Below are 17,635 nucleotides of genomic sequence, written 5' to 3'. Positions count from 1 at the left end.
TTCTCCTGATACGGAGGTGTAACATTTGTCAGAGCTGTTGCCGTGACATGAAAGCGCCGCAGTAAATTATTTCCTGACGTCTGAAGCAAGTGGTTCGGTCACATGCTATGACCCCCCTCCCCCCCCGGTCTCTGCTGAGTAGAAAGGGCCCACGCAGCAACTGGTCCCAGGACACCCCCCCGGGGCCGCGACCCCTGGGTGCTCTCCGGTGTGTATTTAGAGATCAGACTGCTACATTGAGAGCCTGGAGCCCTCCAAACGTGGGCCCCTCCACCACCCACCTCCACCCTTCTGACAGAGGGACACCCATGGGGGGACGTGAAGAAGCACGAGCGTTTCATTTAATAAAATAGAGACACATTTTATTTTGAAATATCTAATAGGGCGGCTGGATAATGGGATTAAAGTCATAATCACTATTATTTTGGTCCATTTTGAAATCCTAATTATTTAACAATATTCCTCAGTGAGTTTGGGAAAGATTGTTGCTATTAACTTATCCCTCTGAGAGATATCTTCTTGAATTCTCCTTTTTAGGGTATTCACATAAAACCTGATCCCTGTGTGCTTCAGAACAAACTCAGCTTTCTTTTTCTGGCCCATAGCAATGTGTAAAGAGATAATTTGGCCCTAAAGTGGAAAAAATGGTCAAATCTCTTGTGAAAACAAACCTACACTCAGCTGTTTTGCTGCTTGTAATAAGCTTACGTTAAACTATTGGGTTCACAAAGGTAGCGTAATACATTACTCAAACAGTAAATAAATGTCTAAAATGAAATTTTGTAATATTGCTCCAAACATCGCTTGGCTTGTTGACCTCAGAGGGCTAAAAAACTGTGAAAAAAACCAGCTTGAATTGTCAAATTTCCCTTAATACTTTCCCATTTGTACTTTTTTTCACAACACGACAAAATGAGAGTGTACTTGCTAAATTTTAATGTGCAAAGTTATAGTTTTTGATTGTGATCCTTAGGAGTCAAATAGACTTTAAAGTAAGATATACATAAACAAGATCGTTGATTTGAAGAAGGCCTGAGGGCCAACATATGGTCTAAATAAATAGAGAAATGCATATGTAGTGTTGCAGGTTCCTTCAGGGACACAACCACCCAGTGTCAGAGGGGTATGCAGCAACACTTTTCTTCTTGTTATTGTACATGCTACCTTATATTTTCCAGTTTTCAGCTCAGTAACCTCGGTTTTGCATTCTAAGCTAGCCATAAACCCCCAGTTGACTTCCACAGTCCCAGTGTTAGCTAGTCTGTTAACATGAGTATTTTCAAGCCTCCTGACAGACGTCACACTTTATAACCTACAAGTTGCCTCTCACATTCCACTTATTTAACCTTCATGTTGTCCTTGGGTCAAAATGACCAATTAATGTTCTTTTTAATTCCCCAAAATAACATGATTGATTCCACCCAACGCTCTTTGGCAAGTACACATCTCTACTTTCATTAATTTCAGGGCGTCTTATCCAATTTTATAACAAACAAAAGTGTTGATTTTCATTTTGACAGGAAGACAACACGAGGGTTAACTGCTGTCCCATCCCTTGACATGCCCTCTCCTTTTCCCTCTTTCTTTTTCTATTTCTAGCCCCCTTGGGTGCTTCATCCATCTTCATACATAGATGACAAGTCTCTTTAGCAGCAGTCAATAGCAGTGTTTAAAATGATCGTTTTAGCACCGGCATTGACAAAAAAACTTAAATGATATCCAACCTTAATAGTATGAAAAATAATGGAGTCTTTAAGATGTTTTATGTGGACCAATTTACTCTATATTATATTTATAGACACACACACACACACACACACACACCAGGAGTGATCCCACTTGGACAAGTTCAACGCTGACAGATGCATTCCTCTGCTGGCATGCCATCAGGAAACCCACCTGGTTTCTCAGTTTCCACGTTCTGGAGGCCTGTTGTTGCAAACATGGCTGCCGTCCCGTGACCTTTCCGACACCCTCGGGTGGCAGCGGCACAGCCTGGGAACACACATGTGGGACGGGGATGGTTTTACACACAGAATAGTTTCATATGGTTGAAATTGTGCACACTCTTCTGGTTTCCGCCACTAAAACAAATGTCTGGAAGCATGTATTTTTGTTGGACTGGGAGTGTTGGCTCTGGAAACGCGTAGGCAGGATGATAGATGACAGTGGGTTCCAGTTTTTCATTCTGCTCTCTGGTGAATTCATGAAAAGCCATACGTAGCCTATATGCTACATAGGAGACGCGCACACTGCATGGACAATGTAAGCTGGAACCCATGCAGACACACTGAGACGGGTCTTGTTGAAAGACTGATGTCAGTGTACAGTGTTCACACCGAAGGGAAGCAGATTTCCTCAATGATTTCATTAAAGTCACTTTGGTTTACAATAATAATAATAATAATAATAATACATTTATTTACTTTTGGTTTCCGGAGCGGAGGTTAGGCCTGGAGCTTTGTGGTGTAAACATTCACACACAGAGCTAGACTGTATATGAAAGAAATAGCGACTGACCGTACACTGACCCATGTCCCCTTTTTGTTACTGTTTACGCCTGTTTTGTTGTTTTATGTAATGATGTGTGAATAAACTAAACTAAAAAGAACCATACAACTATAAAGAGTCCATTCATAACACTTTTGCTTATGTATCCTTGGCCCCCCATGTTTGTTTATGATTGTTCTACTACAATTGGACAATTACTTGGCAGATGATATGCTAGTTTATATTGACAACAATTCATTTGGGGGATTGTTGAGGTGAGGTCGATGTCCCCGTTTTCACCTTGATGTCCGTTACCTTCCTCCTTCCCCCCTCCCTCTCCCCTTTCATGTCTTCAGCTGTCCTGTCAATAAAGGCCTAAAATGCCCCAAAAAAGAAATACCAATAAACCAAAGCATGTGTTTTTCCTCCCATCCCGGATGGCTGATGCAAATCCTCCTCCAAAGCGCTGCAGGGCAACGTTCACCGAGACTAGCAATACGCTGACGTGACAGTGTCATTGTTTTTTTTAATCTGTTTGAGCATGTGATTTCTGGGACATTTCTGACAGACGGTAAACCATGCCCTGCAAATAGCACGTGAACTTTCACCACAGGTGATCGGAGCAGTGTGTTTGCCAACAAATCCCTGGACGTGTGTGTGTTACCAGTTACCGTTTGTCACAGCACTGACTATCAGTGATGATGCGGATCCATGCGGCCTCGCTCACAGCAGCTTCCCTTTCTCTTTCCTGGAGATAAGTGCCCTAACACGGGATATCCAGGTCAGCTGCCCACTCAGCCCCCTGCACAAACCTGAAAGTAAGCAAGTATCTGGATCACGTAGCCACACATGAACACGCACAGTTGACAAATGTTATGAGAAGTAGAAGATGGCATTAGTAGCAGTAGGTACACTTGGCCTAGTGTACCTAGGCGTTTTCTGACACTGACATCTTAATATGTTATTGAAAGAAAGGACAGACAGGTTGTGACTACTCCTACATGTCGGCACAATGACATAACATAACGATATAATCGGCTGTGGAGAAAACAGCCGTGACAGCTTGTTGACTCTAGGTTTTAGAGATGAAATGCCTTTCAACAGTGTGTGTGTGTGTGTGTGTGTGTGTGTGTGTGTGTGTGGGAAAAAATAGTGAACTTAGCTATGATTGTGACCAAAGATATGCCAGTTATTGAGAGCGCAAATCTTCAAGGCTCCAGCGTCCAAATTTATTGTTGCCTTTCCAACTGCCTGATGAGCCAAGAAAAACAGGAATGAAAGAGAAGAACGCTTATCTTTTATTGTCTTTGCCTTCCAAGCCTTAAAACTATTTTAAGGATAAAACTTGTATTGTTTCTGGCTCTACTTGACATTTTCATATAAACCATCGGGAAGAATTTGGTAGAGAGTCGGTGACACGTGATGAAGGACAAGTCTAATTTAGAGGAGGAAATGGAAGTGTCCATTTTAGGAGGTCAATGCAACTTTACTCTTCCAGACGATAAAAAGTCAAGCTTACGCTGTCTTCTGTCTCTGTTAATGCTATCAGCTGATACTAGTGTTCACTGTGTGGGACTAGCCACACATCTCCGAAATATCAATAATTCACAAGCTTAGAAAAACATCGCTGTTTCCTCTTGTGACTGCGTTTTTCAAATAAGTTTTTCCACTGAAGTGGAAGAAATGCATCATTCCACACAGAAACACTTTGAAAAACAACATGGTTTTCACTCACGACATTTCAGCCCTTCTGATTGGTGGCGGTGCATGGATGCATCCGTTTCATCAGCTACAGTTCACTTTGATGCATAACATCTTTTTCACAAAGCTACTATTTATTGCGACGCTGTTATCACATTCAACAGGAGTGCAACGTTATTGATGATTCAAAGCGTAGCCACAAAAATGATTACCTTAAAACAAGAGGCGATCCTTGGACCAGCGCTTTAGGGGTGCCTTTTAATGTTATTATTTTTTAAAGATAATTAGACTTTTGGGGCCTTTCTTCCCCCTTTAAAGGTGGGAGAGAGATGGGGGATGACACGCAGCAAAGGGCCGCAGGTCGGACTTGAACCCCGGGCGCTGAGGTCACACCACATTATTACTTTTAAACCTTATTCTACTGTGTTTATTGTGTAATTTAATATCTTTTTGTACCATGATGGTAGGGGAAACACTGAATTATGTATCTAGAAAGACACACCCACAGTTCTAAGAAAGATTACATAAATGCTAAACCATGGGGCAATTAATACAAAGGTGAGATGTTATTACAAATGAAATATTCACCCGTGGAAAAGCAGACATTTCCAAAAAAATACAATTATAAATACATTTTGAAAATGAGAGATTTATGCGGATTTGACTAGCTTTCTAACGGAGCACTTTCTTAGGAAAACATAACAGACTTTTTTTTTTGTTGCAATTATGCTTTAGGGTTATTACTATTATTATTATTATTATTTTTTTTTAATTATATTTAGCTTTTTTAGGGCATTTTTAGGCCTTTATCTTGACAGGACAGCTGAAGATATGAAAGGGGGGAGAGAGGGGGGGATCACATGCAGCAAAGGGCCGCAGGTCGGAGTCCAACCCAGATTAGGGTTAGGAGGAAACCTCTATATATATGGGCACCTGCTCCACCAGCTGAGCTGCCCGGGCGCCCACAAGCTTTTCACTGTGACGTGTGGAGGTATTTTATTGTTTTTGGGTGTTGTGCGTGCTCTCCAGGCTTACGTGTGCATGTGTCTGGGTTGTCCTTTTAATCCCTTTGGGGAAGGGGATTGTGTATCGCCTCGTACACCTCCTTTCAGCCAGTGCCATGGCGCACATGTTCATAGCACAATGAAGACATTGAGAGGAGCTACCCCCCCCCCCCCCCCCCCCCCCCCCCCCCTCCCCCAGCACCCCTGGGAACCATAAATCTTCCCCCGTGGTTCAGAGGAGAATTCCTCTAGACAGTTTGGACTTCACTCTGGTTTCATCTGATCATGATGGGCTTGAAAAAATGGCACTCAAACTACAAACTGAAGTTATTTCACCACTGATCTGATGATGAGGTCTTTGAGTTCACAGCTAAAAAAAAGTAAAAGTGTTCACGTTGACAGTCGGAGCAAATGTTGACGGTAAAGATGTCAGACGGGACCTGGGCTGAAACAAATCATCTTAAAGGAGCTGATGATGCACACGATGTGTGAAGCTGTCCAGCCTGTTCATGTGGTCCGGGACTCTAATGGATCCCACCAAGCGGCTCTCAGCTGTGAACGGGGGGTGTCACAAATTAATCCAAGCTATGCTGTTCATAAAACCTCAACTCTTTTCTATCTATCAACGTCTTTTGTAAAATGAGGTTGAAGGCTTGTAGAGGGCAGAACGGCAGAGTTACAACAGATAACACAGAAACACAAAGGACCAACGCAGTAGTTTAAATACAAATACATGGAGAAAAAAAGAAGAAATACAAACTGTAAATCCAAACTTAATGGAAGTAGATTGTTGGAGTGTGCCTACATGATACTCGTTCCTCTGATCTTAACTATTAGTCCAATAATTCATAATTACTGCTTTTTTAACTCAAATATTAGGTTTTAATTCTATATAAATGAGGGTTTTTGACCATGAATTCCCAAAATGTAGTGTAAAACTAGTGGTAGTAAGGTGGTGGTAAAGAAAACCTAAATGAAAAGTCTGAAAAAAGGGACGAAAATGTCAAATGTTTTGTCCGTTTTTGACCCGGGATGACAACACGAGGGTTGAGAACACACATTTGTACTAAAGACTCAGAAGAACAGCGTCAAATCAACTTCTGCTTTTTTTTTGAGTAAACAAAAACCACTTTCTCTAAAAATGTGTAAGTGGTTTTAGCCGCTTTCTAAAAACCAACTCTAGTTCATCTGTCCTGAAGATAAACTCTTTTAAACATACCAAGCACATGAAGCAGCCACACACACACACACACACACACACACACACATACACACACACACACTTAACCAAAGAAAACCAGAGCTTTTCTCCTCCTGCCCCCCTTCTGTGCTTGGCAGCAAAGCCTCAATCACACGATTCCAAAATCCTTCACACGCTGCACCGGCTACATGGATCTACATCTTTTCGACTGAATTCTTTCTTTTGTGCAACTCAAGCTTTAAGGAAAGCCAGTAAAAATCTTTTTTCCTGTCTTTTTAAGCCCCCTGACTTGTTGAGAAGAGTCATGTGAGAGGGAAATATAAAAAAAAAGACTACAAGTTCAAATAAACCCAGTGTGTTTGAAGTCTTGAGTGGCCATAGATCAGCTTTGTCAATGCTAAATATTTTCTCTGACCACAGTTCAGTGACATGTGAGTGATGTTTCAATCGGAGCGGTCTATTTAAAGGGCCGCGCTCGCTTTAGAAGGATGAAGTGGTACAAAGTAGACCAGCTGAGGTTTGCGGGAATGTGTGTGTGCGTGTGTGTGTGTGTGTGTGTGTGTGTGTGTGTGTGTGTGTGTGCCATGCATGCATGTGTGTGTGCGTGTGTGTGTGTGTGTGTGTGTGTGTGTGTGAGAGTGTGGTATGTGTGTGTACATAGACACACACTTAAGTTTAGTCAAACAAAGAGGCATCATCGCATCAAATATTTGGCACTAGAGGCGCTTTTGGGAGCAGTGCTCAGCAGTTGCTATTGGCTAGTCTCGCATTGCCAGACCCTCCTCCACAGCGTTGCGGAGGAGGGTCTGGCTAGTCCACACAGCATTCTGGGATGGGAGAAAAACATGCTCTGCTTTACTGCCATTTATTTAAAACAATCCCAATCGCCTCGGGCGGGGCTAAGCGTCGGACGGAGCCACGGTGCCTCTGCATGATAGTCTCGGGAAGGATCTTGTTTTGGTGGAACACATGTACGTGTAAAAGTAGTTTTAGTCATGCAACAAAGAACTCCGATTGGACAGATAGTCTAGCTTGCAGTCTGGATTCACCCTGCAGAGATCTGAGGAAAAAAGTAATTAACTGTGTTGTGAAATTACAACACAAAGAATTTTCGGCTGACCTGAACAACCCCGGAAGTGGAGCGTTGTGGATTTAGATGCATGTATTCTGTAACGTGTCTTTACTGTACAACCATATGTTTCCAGGGTGTACTGTACATGCTGCTGTGTTTCATTGTGTGCACGCGTGTACAGTATATACTTTCCCGTCCATATGTGAGTGAGGTGACTGTGATTAGAGGGTGGCGCTGCAGTGTTCCCCTCGGGGCCGCAGCACCCTGTTATTTTCCCTTCGTCAGCCCATGCTTTCAATAGGCGAGGGTGGGTCCCTGACCTCCCCTCCCATGCTCAACCACGGGAGAGGGAGGCACCCGTTTCACACGTCGCCTCTTCTCACAGCCCCTCCCTGCAGAAATCCACATTTTTGGGAAAATAGAGGGAATCAAAGGCCGGGGGCCCCCAGGCTGAGTCCTCCGCTCACAGAGAGTAGACTATGATCTGGACTAGTAGATCTGGACTCAGGGAGGTCCTCCAACAACGACAAGCGAGGCCACTGTCGCAGACCAGTCTCCAATATGGAGTGTTGCTACACGGTAAATAATGGCTGTAAAATCTACAGTTAATTAATTTAGATTTCACAGTAACACTACTGGATGTGATTTTTACAGTAGAATGCTGTTAAGTTTACATCACAACCGTGTTGACATAAGATGTGTAATTGAAATATTTTAGAATATGGGTTTACACTGTTACAGTGATACAGTATTAAAACAGTGAGAAACTGAATTTACAGTGATTAACTGTAACATATTGTTAATAGTACTGTATTGCCATGTACATTACATTTGTACAGTAGATAAACTAGCACTGTAAATGCAATTGAAATCCCAGTATTTTATTAATATTTATTCCACAGTAAGACAAGCAATACTGTAAATACAACTAAAATAACAGTGTATAATTGTTTTGTATTTTAAAGTGAATACATAAAATACTATAAATGGATGTATGAATTTAAAAATAATTCACAGTAACTTACTTAATCGTTGCCAGTAAGTTACTGTAAATTACAGTAAATGCTTGGTGTAAGGTTGTCATAAAACTCAGTCCGAGCTGTGTTGACGTTTTTGATATTGTCGTAAGTTTTAAGTCACGTTAGTGGAGTTAAATCAACGTTGTCGACAACCAATGGGTGCGCTCCCTCCAGCACCCAAACAGCTGGAGCCAGTGATGCTTGTGGAGCCTTTGAAGCTAAACGCTAAAGTTGGGAAAGTTGCCGATTTTCAACCCTTCTTAAAGCGAGTCATCTAATGGAGATTTACCAACGTGTAACCGCCATCTGCATGCAGGCCCAAACATCAAATAGGCAAACTTCCCCTCAAGTTACCAGCTAGCACTAAATTTCCTAATTCATTATTTTTAACGACCCAAAATAGCATGATTGATTCCACACAACGCTCTTTGCCAAGTACAAATCTCTACTTTCAATAATTTTGGGGTGACTTATTCCATTTTATAGCATTGTAAAACAAACTGAAGTGTTTTTGAAATAGTATTGAGTAAAAGTTGACATATTCCAGTCTGTGATTATCATCAACATCCATTCCTTTAATTTTTAATAATTCCTAATTTCTGCTTTTCTAACTCAAACATTAGGTATAATTACTGAAAATGAGGTTTATTGACCATAAATTCCAAAAATAACTGTAAACTAAAGTAAATAAGTTAGTGTTACGTAGTGTTGAACATTGAAATAAGTGTCAAAAGTGTTGAAAAAAGGGACAAAAACATTAGAAAAAACGTTTAAACTTTTCAGGATTTGGGATAAGTAAAGGGTTAAATCATGCTTTTATCTAGACTTGTCCACCGTAACGCTGTCTTAAACCCTTGTGCCGTCTCGCCATCAAAATGGCAACCTGGCAAACAAACGTGGCAAACAAACGTGGCAAGGTTTTTATTCCAAAAAACAGCTGAGAGCGTCTATTGTTGCCATAACAACAGCTACTGCTACAGTATCCTGGATAGAGCGCTATGTGGTGCGGTGCTAATGTTAGATAAACAAAGTGGTGGAGCTAGAGAAAGAACAGAGAACAGAGAGAGAGAGAGAGAGAGAGAGTGGTGCTGCTATCGTTACATTACACAAAGCGATCCTCCCGTATAACTCGCTGTGCTCCGTCTCCATTTTTTCTTGTTGTTATGGAAACGACATGTCTGGCTACTCTGCTTTTCATTGGTCGGCTGTCATAAAAGCACTTGACGTGGGGCGTTTTTTTTTTTTTTTTTTTTTACAGAGAAGTTGAACTTTTTTTCAACATCCAAAAAACGCTCCAAACTAAAGAAAAAGAAGTTGGCGGTGCGCGCTCAGGACTTTGAAAACACGGTTTTCTCTGCAGGATTCTGACGTAAAAAAGACGCTGGCTGCTTAAAGAAGAGTGAACATAGCCTCATACTGCACTGTGACTTTTTATTTTTGTATTTCATACCCATCTTGTTGTCTTTTTCAGCTGTTTTTATATTCTGTTTGGTGGATGTTTTTAACTGCTCTCTCTGGTTTTATGTAAATCCCTGTGAAACGCCTCGCTGCTGAAATGTGCTAGACAAGAAAAGCTCTCTAAAGAAAAAGAGGCCAAGTGGGGACTCAAGCAATATGTCTTTTGAAACTTTCTTTGGCACTCTCTCTTCCTCTTGCTTCCACTTCTTTGTGCTATCTTTTCTTCTCTTCCTGTGGCTCTTTCCCCCCGCTGTCTCTCCCTCCCTGTTTCCCAGCATTCAGAAACCCTGAAAGGAAAGCACGGCCGTAAAACAAAGAGCCCAGAGTCCTGTTCAGCCGGGGCTCCATGTGAACTCAGGCAACCATCGGATGGAAGGAGAAGGGGAAAGAAACGAGAATGAGATCGCTGTTGGTGTGCACACAGTGGACCACGTTGTGCTGGAACTTTAGGGGTTTGGGTTCGTTAAGCTTGGGTCAAACTCAAGGATCTGGTCCTCAAATACATTTAGGCTCATTAAACATTTTGGCCCGGCTTAGTTCTTGTCACTTTTTCTGAAGTTTTTGTTACTTCTGCCAGCTCTTTGACGCTTTTTCCCCAATGTTTTTGTCACTTTTTCTTTGATGGCTAAGGTACTTTTTTGGGGGCTTCATGTGGACCAAGCTGTAAGTGAGAAGACCAAAATGAGACATGCAAGACAATAAAAGATGTTAGACTTTTTGATGACATAAAAGCATGTCAATAAACCTTACATGTCTGGCACTTGATGTGATTCTTATTTTTGATTTTTCCATGCTTTTAAGGAAGTTGTCTAGTCATGTACAGAGACTGTGCTTAATGACTGTCTCTCTCTCTGCAGTCCTGCTGTCTGCACTTGGTGGTCTGATGCTCCCAGCAGAACAAAAGCTTCAGACAACCAAAGTCTTACTGGTTCTAGGCAAACTAGAAACTGTAGAGACTGTAGAGTCAGGACTGGCCGTGGACCATGACGGCGTCAGGCGGATCAAAACGCTGCATGTGGCAGAGATGACAAAGCAGATCAGGACACAAGAGCGTAACTTTGGGTTCCACATTGGGGTCATGTATTTAAAAAAAGAGACATAATCCTCAAAAATATAATTGGGAAAAAAAGATCTGGAGGCCATTTGACCAGTTTGTAAAAGAAGAAGACATACGGGATACTGTCAAATAAACAGGATTTTGATAGTTGCAATACGGGAGAAAAACTCGAAGAAGCAACTAAAACCTAGAAACAATTATCATAAAAAAGGACCAAAAACATCTGAAACCAATGACGAAAAACGCGACAAAAACGTAGAAAAAAATGACGACAATCAAGAATGTATTTGAAAAAAAAGCATCAAAAATGTTTAAAAAAAGCGGCAAAACCATTGCAACAAACCTCCCCCTTAATAATGTGGGGGGGGGGGGGATGGTAACCCCCCTATGTCAGGACATGTCTTTCAGACCACCGTTTTGGTTTTCTGGCCTACAGTTGTCAAAATTTGCTCACATCAACCTCATTTCTAGCAGCAGGAAGCCAATTTTGGTGAAAAAGATTTAAAAAGCAGTTACCCGACTGCTCAACAGAACTGTAAAACACTGTAGGAAACACTCAAATACTAAAATACTCTCCAAAGTCAACACCAAAAACATTTTACTCTCACTTGCCACCTACTTAGCTCTCTGTGAACGACACTGAACAAGCTGACGGGGAACTGAGGAGGAGACATAACCTAATTATCTTCCTTTGATAAGATGACTTTGATCATTTTGAAGAGCTAGCCCATGCACACACACACACGCATGCATGCATGCACAGCAGGTGCCCACAGAGAGAACAACAACTGTCTCTCTAACAACTGTAGGAAGACAAGAAAAACAAAAGAGGAAAGTGTATGAAGAAGATAAGGGCGTCAGTCTCGCCACCTTCAGACACAGACCACAGAGTTTAAATGGCTTCTGACTATGAGAATTGTGGCTGAAAGTCAATATGATTTATGGGACTGGAGCTGAAAGTGTAATCTGGGTCAAACCTCAACTCGTGCTGCTCGTGCCCCCAAGCTCTCTGCAAACTAGCTTGAAATACAAGCGAGCTTCAAGCAAATATACATTTTATTGTGTGGCATCATCAAGTTTATTTCTACAGCACAATTCACACACACAAGGCAACTCAAAGGGCGATACGGACGCATAAAAAACACTTTGTGACAATGTAAAGTACATTAAAGAGACAAAGGACAATCAAAACGAGACAATGAATAGCCTTACTGCTCTTAAAAAGGTTAATAATGGGTTTTGTAATGTATAAGAAGTAGAAAATACTGCTATTTCATTTAGTCAACCGACCACCCAAGTCTTGCGTCATGTGGATGCGCAGACAGTGTTGTTATTATTTAGAATTCCTTATAGGAGCGACAGAAACTACGCACCATAGCTTTAAATTTAGCCATCAAAGCAACACTAGAGAACTTTTCCAGCTTCAGTTCCAATACAGGTTGGAAGCAGAGTTGTCTCAGTTCTGTCATTATGTCTCAGTCGAACTACGGATCCGCTACCCGCAAACCTGCATCGTGCGGTTATAACCAATAGAGGGCTGCAAAGTGAATGCAGATTTGCCGTTCCCCCTGTTACAAGTTGAGTGTTGCTTTAAGAGTACATTTAAGGAAAAGAATGAATAGGTAAGAATTAAAATGATGCATCATATTCATGAAGACCTGGTTTTCTGCCGGACTTTAATGAGCTAACAGTTAGCAGAGCACAGGCATTCAGTGAGTTTGTTCCACAGTTGAGGGGCGAAATAACTAAATGTTGCTATACTGTGTTTGGTCCTAGATCTGGGAAAGAAAACAGTATTTAAGGAATTCCACCTTAGTTTTATGAGGCAGATCTGGGTGCTTGTAGTTTTCCCAGCTCACTGTAGTCCTCTCTGTCTCCTCTTTATCAGTTAGCAGTTATCAATTAGCTCTGGACCTTGGACCCATGAGTTTTCCTTCCAACATACCATAAAGTTGTTTTTATTGCCTTTTTTCACGTTGTGTTTTGTGTTTTTTCAGTGTTTTGATCACTATTTAACATCTTAATCGCGATTTCTGACATCATGTCACGTTTTTCCAATGTTTTGTTCCATTTTCAATGTTTTATGGGCACTTTTTTGATGTTTTTGGTGCTTTTTCTGAATTTTTTGGCTTTTTCTACTAGTGTTTTTGACTTTTTTTCATGTTTGCTGCTTTTCAACCTCAGATATTTTCTGAGGTTTTTGCTCACAAAGCTTCCCACATCATGCTGCAATTACCCCCCCCCCAGATATCAGCTCCTAATGCAGTTTGTTGGGCTGACTTGGAGACATTTATGGGGAGCTATTAAGGAGGAAATAAAGGGCTTATTAACATCATAGCAGAGGTGATGGGAATCCAAACACAGAGTGTTACATCACTGCAGACTAATGTTCTGTTTCTTGTTCTCAGAGTGCCCGATGTGTCATTGTTTGCCTACAGGCCTCAGGCTTTGACTGAGCATTAATCAAACTACAGTTTATTATATATCCTGTCATGTTATACGACTTGTGAATAGCGAGGACATAAGACAGAAGAAGTGATAGTGAAGAGGCATAGGCCCTCTTCCTGAGGAGAAACATGACTTGTTTGCAGTAGACTGACTTATCTTATCAGGAATCACATGTTCTGTTTAGTATCTCCAGTAAGAAATGCAGAAAACAGGTTTACAGTATATTGGGACAACCCTAAATACCTGCATGTTCAAACATGCCAGCTGCAATGTGATCATACTGCAATAAACAGCCACAGAGGTTCCCAATCAGGGGTATTTGTGCCCCAGGGGGTTACTTCTGCATTTACCAGGGCGTATGTAGGCTAGATTGTTGAGTAAGTCAGCTGTTTAAAAAAAATACAATTACGTCACATACTGAGTCAGTTCTTACACCTTCACACAACATGTTGGGATTCAGTGTGCAAGAACTAGCATGCAAATGAGCAGAGAAGTTTAATTTTCTGATCTGACGTACAGATGACTCGCTTCAGCTGGTTGAAAATCCGCTGCACCCTTTTTAGCATGGGGCTAAGCACTGGGCCATCGCAACCATAAACAACAGCTGGTTTAAGTGTGATTCTCTGTTAAATCTACACCATGGCTACATACGGGTTCAATTTCTGACATGCGACATGCAGACCTTTGCTGAATGCCAGTCCCTTCTCTCTCTAACTTTCCTGTCTTCAGCTGTTCTAATTAATAAAAGTCCCCAAAAATAACCTTGATGTAATTCCCGTATACTCAGTGATAGACGTTCATGCTGATAGCAGTGAGGGATGATGATATCTTTTTGGCAGCGTACACACAAGTGGTCAATAACGAGACGTCAATAAGAGCAGTGATGAGGGATTCCTCAGGGCTCAGACTCCAGAGGTGAACCAGGACACACGTTTCAAGGAAAAGGAGCAGCCTGAGACACTGCCAGGGCAACGGAAAGACAGACAGACTGACTTGGTGAAAGTAAACAGTTAGTGAAAGACAGAAAAGAGTCTCTTGTTCCATCTCCACGGTGCTGAAGACAGTTTTCCCCCCCATGCAGACCTGGCTGCGTGCCTGTCCAAACACCCCCGTCCATGTCTTCTAGTGACCCCGCAGCCCTTCCTTTAACCCCACAGACGTCACACAAGGCCACAGCTGTTTCCCAGATCTGAGGAAAATGAGTGTGCAGAGGCTAAGATGGGCTTAGAAGGGACTTTTTTAGATACCTAGGAGGATCTTAAAGTCCAGTTTTTACAGTCTGAGAAATGAGTTTAGTTTAATGAGTGCAGAGTTTCTGCCCTGTGACCCTCGTGGTGCTTTTCTTCTTAGAGCGAGGAGGGGAACATGAGGGTTGGATCGAGTTTATATCTACAGCTTTCCTCTGGGACAATGTGAGGATATGAGTGTTCGATGACAAGTTGTGATAAGGGACTCAGAGTGTGTGTGTGTGGGGGGGGGGAGGGGGGAGTATAAGGGCGGCCAAGCTTTTCTATTCCACTCCTACTTTCTGAAGACTGTTGCAGACTTTTCGTTTCATTTAAGTTGTGAAAGCGTGGAGCAGATCGCTTTCTTCAGCCAGAACTATTCATCGCTCAGCTGAGAGCGGTATGCTGAGTGATGACATGGATGTGTGCATGCATGAGAAAGACAAAAAATAGACAATTTTGTTGCTGTTTTAGTCCGTCTCTCTCACTCTACGAAGAAAACGTTTGACACAACGGTCACAATTTGTTCCTTTATCTACTGTGAACATGCTGGTGGAACAGTCCTCGCTCTCACACAACTGAACACTTTGCAATTCTCTCGCAAACAAACTGATACCGGACAAAAAGATGACACACACACACACACACACACACACACAGCTGGCGTTTGTGTCTGATACATCCAGGCCTAAGTACATGTTGATATCAAAACAGTCAAAGTGAAAGTACAAGTCCACCTGACATGCTGGTATTAATCTCTCTTTGTAGAGGGCAGCTATGAAAATAATGAATATGCACAAATACTTAAACCTGATGTTTGCATGATGTAGAGACTAATTACAGTGAAGCGTGAATTTAGGGCTTTCTGACATTATACAACATGTGTAATGTCTGACTGCTCTGTTTGTTGCCCCCCTGGACCTTTTTTTTTGTTGCTATGTTTTAACATTGGTGAGTATGTTAAAAAAATAAAACTATTCTTTGTAAATCTTTACAATCATTCCCCGACACATCCAAGCAGGTCTGCCTTGTCGCACCGTCCAAATCTTCTTCAAAACTTGACATTTTCAGCTTGCTAGCTCGAAGGTTGCCGTTGCTTCCAGAAACAAGACGGAGTTTGAGAGAGGAAGTTGAGGCTTTATCGTGGAAATGTACTTCCGTTGATCCAGACGAGTGATATTGAAATGTATTGGCTCAATAAACTAATTAAAGTAATAGGACAAATTCAAACGTTTCTCCTGATGATGGTGCTTGAGGAAACCAAAAGATCACCAGAGGCATTAGGATTCATCCTCTGGGGATCGTGAATATAGCACGTACCAAATTTCAAGCAACAGTTGTTGAGATATTTCAGTCTGGACCAAACTGTTGGTCCCGGTTGACGTCATGGAGTCCGGTTGTCTAGTTGACTCGCATAAACTGTCATCAGGAGCAGCTCGGGCTGGATGATTGTCGGCCACGTTGACCTTTAGGGGCCGAGACAATGAGCAGGGACAGAAATAATAAAGACCACACAGCTGAAAGGTGAAGGAATGAACCGTTCCTCCTTTCCTCATATTATAGATAATGTCTTTTCTCTGCATGAGGACGAGGACCGAGGCAGTCCGACTGTCCCAGAGGTGAACGCCGTCATGGATGACCATGACAAACAAAGCCAGTTTCCCACTCGCACTGTCATCTGGAGTTTCCACCTAAATAAGCTGGTATCCTGACTGTTTATGGCTGTTTGTGAGGACTCCTCCAGCTCCTGGTTGACCTCAGGCCACAGTTTACTCTCACTGTGGCTTCCACGTTTACCCGAAACATGGTGAATCAAATCACAGAAGGATTCTCACGCTTTTTGAAGTTGTGTGCTGTAAATATCCTTCATTAAACATTGCAAGGCAACAAAAAAAATACACTTGATTTCATGCAGGAGAGGGGGGTGAGGGGGGGGGGGGGGGGGGGGGGGGGGGGGGGGGGGGGGGGGGGAGTAACAAAACAGACGCCTCCCGACACGATATCATCACGATACTTATGCCACGATACAATACTATTGTGATCTTCAACATATTGCAATATTCTGCAATATATTGCAATTTATAACCTTTTTGTCAGCTTCAGATTTTTCCTAATTTCAAATGACGTCCGCAAAAGCAAACGTCAACATCTGTTTCTCTGTTTGTTCATAACACTTATAACAGTTTTATTGCTGCAAAATGGGACAAACTGACCAACATATACAGTATATAATAAAAGGTCCATACTTGGCGTCTGTGTATCGATACAGTATTGCCAAAAATATCGCAATACTTTGCTGTATCGATTCTCCCCGTCCCTAATATCATGTAAGCTATAAACTGTATTTGAATTGATGGAAAATGACTGTACTTTTGCGAGAAAGCCTCTTATCCAGGATTGTTTTGGTGCTGCAGCTGTTGGTATATTACCGTTTCTACACCTCTTTAAAGCATGCTATCAGAGGAAATGAACAGAGGGCTCATCAGTGGCCGGTGAAGCAATGTGTTTCCTCAACTGCATTCAGTAATGAGCAAACACACATCCTTCAGTTGGTATTTTATCTGCTCCCAGAGCTCACATCAAGGCCACTGACTGTCCTCCGAAAACAATGGGTTTGGGAATCCCGCTCTCTGCTCCACAAGAAACCAGGCAGTCATTTAGATAGCTGTATCTCTCTGTCTAGACACACACAAGGCATGTCGGCGCTATCACCCGGTGAAACAATGCAGTGTTAATTGCTATTCGAGTGGCTCGGGGCAAGGCAACAAACACTGAGCAGAGATGGGAATTTAAACATTGTTTGAGAGGGAATCAGAGGTTACACCACTGATTGCTGCTGTTTGCTCGCAACTCAGATCTGAAACCAGTTGTCTTTGTACAAGGTTAAACATTGATGTCTCCTAATGAAAAGCACAGGATGTTTTAAGTGGGTTGGCACGGGGGGGGGGGGGGGGGGGGG

The 17,635-nt window shown here is 42.2% G+C and overlaps 1 long non-coding RNA gene across 1 annotated transcript in view; it reads right to left on the bottom strand.

Moving 5' to 3' along the window:
• Window positions 1–15,651: 15,651 nt before the first annotated feature.
• LOC117958313 overlaps window positions 15,652–17,635 on the bottom strand; it is a 7,894-nt gene continuing 5,910 nt past the window's right edge. Inside the window, exons 2-3 of the long non-coding RNA XR_004659685.1 lie at window positions 17,106–17,110; window positions 15,652–15,747 (exon numbers count right to left, since the gene is read on the bottom strand). This is a non-coding gene — a long non-coding RNA (uncharacterized LOC117958313). The remainder of the gene's footprint in view (window positions 15,748–17,105; window positions 17,111–17,635) is intronic.

Source organism: Etheostoma cragini, chromosome 15 (assembly GCF_013103735.1).
Source record: "Etheostoma cragini isolate CJK2018 chromosome 15, CSU_Ecrag_1.0, whole genome shotgun sequence".
Classification (NCBI taxonomy): Eukaryota; Metazoa; Chordata; class Actinopteri; order Perciformes; family Percidae; genus Etheostoma; species Etheostoma cragini.
The sequence above is the reverse complement of the archived record's forward strand: the minus strand, read 5'-3'. Positions and strand labels throughout refer to the sequence as shown.